At 44.3% G+C, this 12,265-nt stretch overlaps 1 long non-coding RNA gene across 2 annotated transcripts; it reads left to right on the plus strand.

Annotated features, from left to right (window-relative positions):
- The first annotated feature begins 798 nt into the window (after positions 1 to 798).
- On the plus strand, positions 799 to 6,474 carry LOC121270212. Of its 2 annotated transcripts, XR_005941493.1 has the most exons (5): positions 799 to 1,191; positions 1,308 to 1,366; positions 2,394 to 2,494; positions 3,395 to 3,692; positions 5,104 to 6,474. It is a non-coding gene; the product is annotated as an uncharacterized LOC121270212 (long non-coding RNA). The 2 variants fall into 2 exon arrangements; XR_005941492.1 differs by having other exon boundaries at positions 800 to 1,366.
- Positions 6,475 to 12,265: the final 5,791 nt, after the last annotated feature.

Genomic DNA, 12,265 nt, shown 5'->3' on the forward strand with positions numbered 1-12,265 from the left:
TCCATAGTCTCCACATTTCTAAGGCTTCTGCCCAGTGTGATTGTGCATGTGTTTTGAAAGGTCAGATGACCGGATAAAACCTCGTCCACACTCAGAACACATGAACAGTTTCTCCCCACTTTGAACAGGGCTCTTTGCTTCCATGTTCAAAATCTGATGATGTTCAGACCCTGAAGAATCGATTGACTCTGTCAGATCTTGAGGTGATGCTTAGTTTTCCTATGAAAGGAGTTTCCAAAATCCATCACTGTCAGTCCAGGGCAGAAATTCACAACATTCCCATTTCCTGCTTCCGGTTCCAGGATGACGCTGGTACCTTGTTATGCGGGGTTTCAGGCCTACATACCATATGGATGAATCCTCCCCGCCCAAACCGCTCTATTCATCATCGGCGGAGAAGAAAAGAGTTGACGTTTCGGGTCCTCATGACCCTTCAAGAGCCGGTGCTGCCAGACCTGCTGAGTTTTTCCAGGTAATTCTGTTTTTGTTTTGGATTTCCAGCATCCGCAGTTTTTTTGTTTTTATTTCCGCTCTATTCATCTCCTGCTCTCCTGTTGTTTCGCACCCGGATTCAGCACCAGGGATTGCTCGGTAACTCGCATGCGCAAGGCTCCAGCCGCGACGCGAAAACCCTGCCGCTCACTCACTTCGATTGGTTGGAGGACCAGCGCTCCCGTTCTGTCATCCAGTCCCGCCTCCTATTGGTCCCGCTCTGCCGTCAATCAGGCGGGCATTGTGAGCTGTCAGGTGAAAGGTCACTCTCGGGAGCGGGTTAATAAACCCCGGGCGGGGGGGGGGTGGGGGCGGCGTTTCCAAAACCCAAGTGCGGCCCCAGAGCCGAATATTAAACAATGAACATTCTCCACTCTCACTATCCGCCGCTTCCGGCTTCTCTCCGGGAACAACCTCAAACCAAGAGACCGGGGGGAGACCAGTGGCCTCGTGGGAATGTCACAGAGACATTCAAATGTGGAATTATAAAGTTGGTTTGACGATGGATTAATTCACTGAGGAAATATTTTATTCTGAAAAATACTGGAAATCTGAAAGGAAAAAGACTGGAAAAGCTCAGTAGGTCTCTCTGGCCCTTTCATGGCCCGAGGCCCCTCCGACCATTCACGATCCACCCGGCCAACCTGCAGAAGATGGTGCGGCTTCTGAAGTGCTCAGGATTCACAGATCACAGAATTGGTATAGCGCAGGAGGCCATTGGGCCCATCGTGTCTGTACCGGCTGTCCGAATGAGCAAATCACTTAGTGACGTTCTCCTGCCTTGTTCCCTAACCCTGCACATTATTTCTTTTCAGATAATAGTCTAATTCTCTTTTGAATGCCTCAATTGCCTGTGCCTCCTCCGCACTCTCAGGTAGCTCATTCCTGTCATTAACCACTCGCTGCGCAAAAAAAAGTTTTCCTCATGCCATTTTTGCTTCTTATGCCGATTAAACCTGTGCCTTTGTAACTCTTTCAAGTACAAACACGTTTCCATCTGTTCCTATTCAGATGAAATTACATTGTTTCATAGTTTGCCATTGTGAGATTTGAACTCTTGATACTCTTTTGAGTAAACCTGTTTCCATCTGTTTCAGATGAAGTTACATTGTTTCATAGTTTGCCATTGTGAGATTTGAACTCTTGATCTGGGGGTTACAAACCCAGTACCATAACCACTTGGCTATTTAGGCCAAGCAAAATGTAACTCTTTCAAGTACAAACACGTTTCCATCTGTTTCAGATGAAGTTACATTGTTTCATAGTTTGCCGTTGTGAGATTTGAACTCTTGATACTCTTTCGAGTACAAACATGTTTCCATCTGTTTCAGATGAAGTTACATGTTTCACAGTTTGCCATTGTGAGATTTGAACTCTTGATCTTGGGGTTACAAACCCAGTACCATAACCACTTGGCTATTTAGGCCAAGCAAAAAAAAAAACTGAGCACCATTGTAACTCTTTCGAGTACAAACCCATTTCCATCTGTTTCAGATGAAGTTACATTGGTTTCATAGTTTGCCATTGTGAGATTTGAACTCTTGATCTTGGGGTTACAAAACCAGTACCATAACCACTTGGCTATTTAGGTCAAGCCTGTGCCTTTGTACTTGGTCATACTCAATCCTTTCACAAGTTATTGCTGAGTAAGTGCCACTTAATAACACTGTCAATGACACTTCTGTTTATTTTGCTGATGATCCAGTGATGGGTGGTAATTTATCCTGCCTTTTGTGAACAGGACATGCCTGGGCAATTTCCAACATTGTGGGGTAGATACCAGTGCTGTAGCTGTACTGGAACAGCTTGGCTAGGGCAAAGTGAAGGCAAGGGAAATGTTTATCTCTTCGGTATCGCTATCCTGGACTTAAAATGATGGCTTTTGTGAACACCTTTTACAGAGTTTTGAAAGTGGAGGATTTGCAGATGGGAAACTCAAAACCAAACAAGACCTGACAGCATCAATTAATTCATCAGGACCTGGATATTATCAGCCTTTGATGTAAGCACTGAGTTCCAAGACATTACCACTAACTGCTTCAAAAAAAGTTCTTCCTCACATCCCCCTTCTTTTGCACAAATTCTTTTTGATTAGTTAATGGGAACAATTAATCTTTACCTACCTTGTATAAACTTATCATAAACTTGTACACCTTTATCAAATCTCCCAGCAATCTGCTTCACTCCAAGGAGAACAATCCCAATTTCTCCAACCTAACCTTGCAACTATAGCCCATCATCCCTGGAACCATTCTGGTAAATCTCCTCTGAACCCTCTCAAGGACCCTCACATCCTTCATAATGTGTGGTGATCATTGGTTTGCACAGACCCAGATGTTCTGTGTTCGTGTCTGTGATGTCATCGCACATCGACAATTGCTCAGTGACATCACCCCGCTCCCCGGGTATTTCCTCAACTGGGAGATTTTTCTCTGACTCCAATGCTTCTGATATCTTTCCAGCTGTTGGCTCCAGCAGATCTTAAAATTGGAAACTGAAATTGTTTCAGAGATGAGTATTTTTCACCATTCATCTGCATTTTAGAGCTTTAAGTTCTATGCTGTGTTATCTGTGAGAGGTTCCATGGCTCAGGGGCTGGTGTGGCTCCTTTACTGTGGATCTGAGTACATGTCCATCCCTTGCTCTGTTTCACATCTACCCTCCTTGATCACTTCTCTGTCATTGACTAACTTCCTCTGTCTCTTCTAATGGGTGTGTTTTAACCATGTTTAGTATTTTATTGATAGTTCTGCTGACCATGTCTAATTGAGGCTTCCACTACTGGCCATTCCTGATCATGTGCTTCTGGCTTCCCAGCTTTATCTTCCCACAGAATCTTCTATATTCAGGAATTGTTTTACTTGCACTATAATTGATTTATTTTCCTTTTGTTTTATTGCAGGCTTTTCTCGCAGAACCATGTGTAAAAACACAGATGGACCAACGAAGAGCTAGTTTGTAGTAGGATAGGCATTGGTGACAGACGTTCGCCCCGGCCTCCACTACAGGTCATTTTGTTCAAGTCATATAGAAGGAGGCTCTTTAACTCATTGTGCCCAAGCTGGCTGTCTGCAAGATCTGATCGGTTAGTCCCACAAGACCAGCATGTGTTACCAATCCCCAGTTGCCTGTGGAGAAGATGTTTGATCTTCTTGACCTGCTGCAGTCTGTGTGGGGAAGGTGTTCCCACAATGTGTTAGGTAAGGAATTACAGGATTTTCACCCAGAAATGAAGGAACGGTGATATATGTAAAACAACAACAACGTACATTTATATAGTGCCTTTCATATAATACAACTTTCCAATGTGTGTTCCACAGGAGGGTTCTAAAGCAAGATTTGATACCAAGCCCACATATGGAGATAGGGCAGATGACCAGTAGTTTAGTCAAAGAGTCAGTTTTTAAAGAGTATCTTAAAGAACAAAAGAGAGGGAGAGAGATGGAGAGGTTGGGGAGGAAATTCCACAGGTTATGGCCTTGGGAGTGATTAAAATCAGGAATTCTCAGGAGGCCAGAATTAGAGCAGTGCAGATATCTCAGTGGGTTGTGTGGCTGGAGGAGATCACAGAGATAGGGATGAATGCAGCCATGGGGGTGGGGGGAGGGGGGATTTGAAAACAAGGGTGAGAAATTTAAAATTTGATGCTTCTTAAATGAGATGTTTGAAGGTCAGTGAGCACAGGGCTGATGCGTTAACAAGACTTGATGTGAGTAAACACACAGACTGCAGTTTTGGATGACCTCAAGATTACAGGGAGGTTGAATGTGCGAGGCCGGCTGGAAGTGAGTGAGGATAGTTAAATCCAGAGGTAACTAAGGATTTTTTTTTATTCATTCACGGGATGTGGGGTTCACTGGCTGGGCCAGCATTTATTGCCCATTCCTAGTTGCCCTTGAGAAGGTGGTGGTGAGCTGCCTTCTTGAACCGCTGCAGTCCATGTGGTATAGGTACACCCACAGTGCTGTTAGGGAGGGAGTTCCAGGATTTTGACTCAGCGACACTGAAGGAACAGCCAATATATTTCCAAGTCAGCATCATGAGTGACTTGGAGGGGAGCTTCCAGGTGGTGGTGTTTCCATCTAACTGCTGCCCTTGTCCTTCTAGATGGTAGTTGTGTATTTGGAAGGTGCTGTCAATTGGTGAATTCCTGCAGTGCATCTTGTAGATGGTACACACTGCTGTCACTGTGGAGGGAGTGAATGATTGTGGATTTGGTGCCAATCAAGCGGACTGCTTTGTCCTGGACGGTGTCAAGCTTCTTGAGTGTTGTGGAAGCTGCACCTGTGACCCTGGTCCTTCTTGGTGTGGAGGTTAAGGGGTAGACATATAAAATCTCTCTCGTTTGCCGCCTGCTTCTCCCACTCCTCTCTCTCCTCCCATAGAGGCCAGAGTCTGTCGACCCAGCCCGCCTGGCAGGTTCCCTTCCCTGAAGGAAGTTAGTGAACTGATTTGGGTTTTTAATGACAATCCAGCTGTTTTCATGGTCACTTTTTCCTCATGCCAGCCGCACAAATGACCAGATTCATTCAGGTCAATTTCACAACCTGCCTTTGTGTTTTTGTGGGTTCTCTCTCACTCCCTTTTTCCTGTTTTGAAACAATTTCACAGGGTGTTAGAAGGGGAGGATTTGCAGTCGGAAAACAGAAACAAAACATCACATCAGAATCTGACAGAGTCGCAGAATTTATCATAACCTGAATATCATCGGAATTGAACATGGAAGGAGAAAGCACCGTTCACAGTGGAGACACACCGTACACGTGTCCTGTGTGCGGACGAAGCTTCAGCCAATCATCTGACCTGTTAGAACATAAATGCAGTCACACTGGGGAGAAACCATGGAAATGTGGGGACTGTGGGAAGGGATTCAGATCCCCATCTGAGCTGGAAACTCATCGGCGCAGTCACACTGGGGAAAGACCATTCACCTGCTCTGAGTGTGTGAAGCGATTCATTAATTCATCCAACCTGTTAAAACACCAGCGAGTTCACACCAGGGAGAGACCATTCACCTGCTCCGAGTGTGGGAAGGAATACACTTCTTCATTCTCCCTGGTGACACACCAACATGTTCACACTGACAAGAGACCTTTTAAATGCTGGGACTGTGGGAACTGCTCTAAAAGTTCCTGGGAACTGATGTCCCATCAGCTTGTTCACACTGATGAGAGACCATTCAGGTGCTTACACTGTGGGATTTGGTTCAAGTCATTATCTGACCTCACTGTACACCAGCGCATTCACACTGGGGAGAGGTCATTCACCTGCCTCGCGTGTGGGATGGGATTTACCCGATCATCCAACCTGCTGAGACATCAGTGAGTTTACACTGGGGAGAGGCCGTTCACCTGCCCTGAGTGTGGGAAGGGATTCACTTGGTCATACCACCTGCTGGAACACCAGCGAGTTCATACTGGGGAGAGGCCATTCATCTGTTCTGAGTGTGGGAAGGGATTCACTCAGTCATCCATCCTGCTGAAACACCAGCGAGTTCACACTGGGGTGAGACCATTCATCTGCCCAGAGTGTGGGCAGGGATTCGCTCAGTCTTCCCACCTGCTGAGACATAAACACGTCCACACTGAGGTAACAGCTTTTAAATGTCCAGACTGTGGGAAGTGCTTTAAAAGATCTTAGGAACTGAAGTCTCATCAATGTGGTCATACTGATTAGAGATGGTTCAGATGCTGTCACTGAAATCTAGTGTTCAGGTAATCATCTTAACTCACTGTACACCAGTGTGGTCACACAGGGAAAGAGCTGTTCACCTGCCCGAGAGTGAGAAGGGATTCAGTTGGTTATTGCTCCTGCTAAGACACCAGTGAGATCACAATAAACACAGTGATTGGATTTTGTTGTTAATCACATCTAGGACTGAACCATGTTTACTGGAGTCTGTTTCTGCTCATGTTAATTAAACTCCAGCCCAGCTATGGGTTTAGTATTGTGGAGAGATGTCAAATAAACAACTTTGTGTTTCACAGTGTGTTGTGTCCTTTTATTATCTCTGACAAGTAAGTTCCTTTTGAAGTGCTCTCCCACTCCCTTGTCTCCTCCATCCTCACCTCCAACAAGTGTGAGGAGCTCATGGAGCTTCTTTGTCACTGAAATTGAGACAATTTGATTGGCTTCTCTCCCTTCCACTAGCCCAGAGGGCCAATTGACCTCAAACGCTCCCCCCTCGACACCTCAACCCGCATCTTTCTGCAGTTTCTCCCATGTCCCCCCTTTCCTTCCCAGTGCTCATCTTGAGAACGAGACCCAACTCTTGCTGCCTCAGCCATATTCCCATTAAACTGCTGACCATCCAACTTTCCCTGTTCACTGACATTGTTAATGGTTTTCTCTCTTCAGGTACTGCCCCTCTCCCCTTCAAATCTGCCATCATCACAACTTCCTCAATAAAATCAATCCTGGACCCCAATGTCCTTACAAACTACTGCCCAATCTCTAACCATTCTTTCCTCTCCAAAGACCTTATCACCTCCCAAATCCATGCCCAATTTTCCGGGAACCCCATTTTTGAATCCATCAAATGTGCTAAAGTATTGAAGCAGCTTTTCTCAAAGTCCCAAAATACAACCAATGTGAACTTGACTCAGATAAACTCACCCCCACTGTCCTTTGTTCTTTTCAGCCTGTCTGCAGTCTTTGACACCGTTGACCAAGCCCCTCTATTGTTGTCCAGCTAGTTGAGACTGCACATCGCTGATTCCTTTCTTATCGAATTGTAGCAAAATAATCACCTGCAGTAGCTGTGATTATTTGAGTTACATTTTTACAAACTGACTCACTGGGTAAGTGTCAGGTGTCACTGAACTTTGATATAAAAATGTTCCATTATAAGTCTCACATTGACTGTATCTTACAGACTAAATCCTTCTAAATACACCTCCGCTCCTGGATAAGTTCAACAGAGAAAAGTGAAAACATTATAGTCCAAAACCCAACTAATAGCAGTAAAAATATCTGAAAATTCCCATTAAAATGCAAGGAACAACTGCATATTGGGCTATTACAGTCTTATTGAAACAGATTCATTACTAAGATTGGCCAACAGCTCCATTGTTGCAGGATACTGATGGTAGGAGATGGATCTTGATCTTATATATTTTTCAACCCCTACGTCAGCAGAATCTCATCTTAATTCCCCCAGATTCAGACAAAGATGAACTGAGACTTGGTCTCTAATTGCAGCCCAATTAACCACAATCCCATCAGGTCCAGAAACCTAGTGGGTTGCATATGTTCGGAGGGTCCTGGTCTCTTTGGGTTTTTTTCTGGAGAGAAGCCGGAAGCGGTGGATAGTGAGAGAGGAGAATGTTCATTGCTTAATATTTGGCTCATTTTAGTCCCCAAATGTCAGTAAAACTTTGCTTTTTAAGTGAAAAATATTGTTGCCAATAGGCATTTTATTTAGAATCATGAGGCATTTTGAAACATTAGTCTTTAACATAGCTAGAATTTCATTGTGAAACAATTTAATTATTCAATTCAATTGTATTAAAAACATGAATCACAGAAGACTCTACTGACTTCTGAATAGGATATAGGATATGGAGGGGGTCACTGCTTTATATTTATAACTTAGACTTGGGGATACATGGCACAATTTCAAAATGTGAAGAAGATGCAAGTCTTGGAAGTGTTGTGAACTGTGAGGAGGAGAGTGATAGCCTTCAAGAAGATGTAGACAGGTTGGTGGAATGGGCATGTGGCAGATGAAATTTAATGTAGAGAAGTGTGAAGTGATACATTTTGGTCCGAAGAATGAGAAGAGGTGACATAATATAAACGGTACAATTTTAAAGAAAATGCAGGAGCAGAGGGCCCTGGGTGTATATGTGAAGAAACCATTGAAGGAGACAGGGCAAGTTGGGAAAGCAGTTCATAAATTCTACAGAATCAGTATTTTATACATAGGTGCACAAAGTACAAAACCAAGTAGGTTAAATTAGAAGGATCATACCGACTTGAAACATTAACTCTGTTTCTCTCTCACAGATGCTGCCAGACCTGTAGAGTTTTTCCAACATTTACTGTTTTTGTTTCAGATTTCCAGCTTCCGCAGTATTTTGCTTTTAATTTAGGTCAAATTATGAACCCTCATAAAACAATGGCCCTGCCTCAATGGGAAGTATGTGAAGGTTTTACAAACAGTGCAGAAAAGATTTACAAGAATGGTTCTGAGTATAAAAGGCTTCAGTTATGTGGATAGGATGGCGAAGCTGGGGCTGTTCTCCTTGAAGAAGTGAAGGTTGAGAAGAGATTTGTTAATGTGTTCAAAATCATGAGGGGTCTGGATGGCGTAAATGGGGAGAAGCTGTTCCCATCGGCAGAAGGTCGAGAACACTAAGGTGATTAACAAAAGAACCAGAGGTGACATGAGGAGAAACTTTTGATGCAACAAGTAGTTTGCATGTGGTTCTTTTTTGGAATAAATGCTGGCCTTGCCAGCAATGCCCACATCCCATGAAAGAATAAAGAACTCTTACAAAGCACTGTGAGGCCACATTGAGAGGATTGGGTTTTAGTTGCCACATTATAGAAAGGCTATTAAATATATATGGTTATAAAACTATATAAAGGTTAGCAAAGTTATTAAATCCTAAGAAAGCTCTGTGGGCCACATTGAGAGGATAGGTCACTGTTGCCTGCCTTATGATATAAAGGTTTTTAAATATTATATGTAATTATTTAAGGATAATATCTATCACAATAGAAAGGTGATTAAAGGCTGCCTATATTGAGCTGACAGCCCGACACCCAGGGCTGTTAGGTGACTGACTCCAGGCTCCTTGATCAGGTGATTGGAGGCGGCGATGGAGTTCAGGAGGGAGAGGCCAGGCTGGAGAGGGCAGGGCCTGCAGCTGGTTCCCAGACACATTGAGACTGGTGGGGGGGGGGGGGGGGGGGGGGGGGGGGGGGCTGCTAGGTGGCTCAGGCACTTAGCCCTCACATTCAGGCTGCTGAGCTGCTTCAGGAGGCTGTCGGGCAGGGAGCCAAGCTCATTCCCGGACACATTGCTCGGCGGGGAGACCGGAAAGCCCATTTTAATTGACCACTGGGATCCAGAGCTGTATGAGGCCGCACACCTCAGGCAGCAGCTGTCATAGGCCGGCCTCCAGCTCCCTGAGATTGAGTAGTGGAAGCTGACACAGCCCAGGGTCCAGGCCGTCCTCGCTTCTCCACCTCTGGACCCCACAGCACCATCTCCCACTGCTCGGACAGAGACAGCTGGCCCACTGGCCACATTGCCCCGGCCACCTCTGCCATCACAACCCAACATGGAGCAGCAGAACGGATGGCCAATCAGCAAGAGTTTACCATCCAGCGGTGCTCAGGAGGTGCTGGAGTGGTGCTCCAGTAGCACTACACTCCTGGTTCAAGCTCAGACGGTGGCTAGGATAACAAAATCCAATCAATATAGTCAGATATGAACTCGCTGGTGTGTCAGCAGGTTGAATGACTGAATGAATTCCTTCCTATACTCAGTGCAGAGAGAATGGTTTCTCTCCAGTGTGAGGGAGTTGGTATTTCATCTGATCTTTAAAGCTTTTAAAACTCTTCAGACAGTGGGAACAATTAAAAGGTCTCTTATCAGAGTGAACAACTTGATGGGCAGTGAGGCTGGACACAAGTGAATCAAGATCGGACGTGACAATAAAGTTCAGTTATGGAGCCGCTTTATTAAGAAAATGGGAGGACAAACTTCTCGACGAAGCGTAAAGTTCAGACAGTGATTTAGAGAACAACATGAACTCTATACTTCCCATGTCATATCTGGACAGCAGAGCGCACTTCAATCCCCTGGTTTTCTTATGGAATTTCCAGCTTTCTTGCTTCTTTCTTATTTTTTTGTCTTCTCCCCTTTGTTCTTTTCTCCACTGCATCAAACCCCTTGAGACGACTGTTCTTATGCTGGAACCCACCCCCACCTCCCCCCCAACTGGCTCCCCTGAGGCCACCAATCAGAACTGTCCATGTACATTTCACTACTCAATCATATGGCTCTTGTCCAATCACAGGTGTGTTCATCTGAACAGCGTTCACCTGTTGTTGAGAGCACACACTCTGTGATTTGTGATCACAGAGAGCACTCTGTGATTTGGCCTAAATAGCCAAGTGGTTATGGTACTGGGCTTGTAATCCCAAGATCAAGATTTCAAATCTCACAATGGCAAACTATGAAACAATGTAACTTCATCTGAAAAAACAGATGGAAACGTGTTTGTACTTGAAAGAGTTACTCCTTTGCTTGGCCTAAATAGCCAAGTGGTTATGGTACTGGGTTTATAACCCCAAGATCAAGAGTTCAAATCTCACAATAGCAAACTATGTAACTTCATCTGAAACAGATGGAAATGGGTTTGTACTTGAAAGAGTTACATGTCCTTCATGCATGACATTTAAAAGATTATCAAGAGTTCAAATCTCACAATGGCAAACTATGAAACAATGTAACTTCATCTGAAACAGATGGAAACGTGTTTGTACTCGAAAGAGTTACATAGAACTTCTGCACTTCCACTATCTCTCAGTTCTAAACTAGGACAAGCTGGTTCAAATCATGACATCACCCCCACAGGCTCTACCCTGCAGATCAACACACAGGCAAAGAAAGAACACAACTCTGACAGACTATATTAATACACAGACAAAGAAAGGACAGAATTCTTACAGATTGTTTCTTGAGACTGGGTGACTGAGTGAATCTCTTCCCACACACTGAGTAAGTTTTATGGTTTCTCATCACTGTGAATGTGCTAGTGTTTCTGGAAGCTGGATGATTTGGTGAATCTGTTCCCACACATGGTGCAGGTGAATGGTTTCCCCCAGTGTGACTGCCGCGATGAGTTTCCAGCCGGGATGGAGAGCTGAATCCCTTCCCACAGCCCCCACATTTCCACAGTTCCTCCCTGTTGTGGGTGTCCTTGTGTCTCTCCAGGTTGTACGATCAGTTGAAGCCTTACATAGGATCACATAGATATAGAGCACAGGAACAGACCATTCAGCCCAACTAGTCTATGTTATTGTTTATGTTCCACTCGAGCCTCCTCCCATCTTTTCAATTCCAAATCTATTATCATAACCTGATATTCTCCTCTCCCTCATATGTTTGTCCAGCCTCCCCATAAATACATCTATACTATTCACTTCACCCCTCCCCGTGGTAGTGAGTTCCACATTCTCACCACTCTCTGGGTAAAGAATTTTATTTGCTGAATTCTCTATTGGATTTCTTGGTGACTATCTTATATTGATGGTGTCTAGTTTTTCTGTTCCCCACAAGAGGAAATATTCTCTCTGTATCTTCGCTATCAAAACCTTTCATAATTTTAAAGACTTCTAATAGTTCAGCCCTCCAATGCCTATTTCCAAGAGGAAAGAAACCCAATTTGTCCATTCTCTCCATGTAAACCCATGCATTTCTGGTATCGTTCTTGTTAATTTTTTTCTGCACCCTCTCCAGTGCCTCTGTATCCTTTCTGTAATATGGTGACCAGAACTGCACACAGTACTTGGCTGTTAGGTTTTTGTTGTGGATCAGGTGGGTTTTGTTTTTTGCTTCAATGACAGATGTCATCTCTGCTGAGCGGATCTCAAACCAGTCTTTGTTGTGGGTTCCACCTTTACTAAATGTTGCTGCTGCTGTGTCAGAAATGATTGAACTCAGCAACTTCCAAACTTCATCAATGTCAATGTTGATTGATGAAGCTTTTATTGATGTGTCTGTAAAATATTTTACTGTTTTGTTTAATGTTCCTTG

This window comes from Carcharodon carcharias, chromosome 27 (genome assembly GCF_017639515.1).
Source record: "Carcharodon carcharias isolate sCarCar2 chromosome 27, sCarCar2.pri, whole genome shotgun sequence".
Lineage (NCBI taxonomy): Eukaryota > Metazoa > Chordata > Chondrichthyes > Lamniformes > Lamnidae > Carcharodon > Carcharodon carcharias.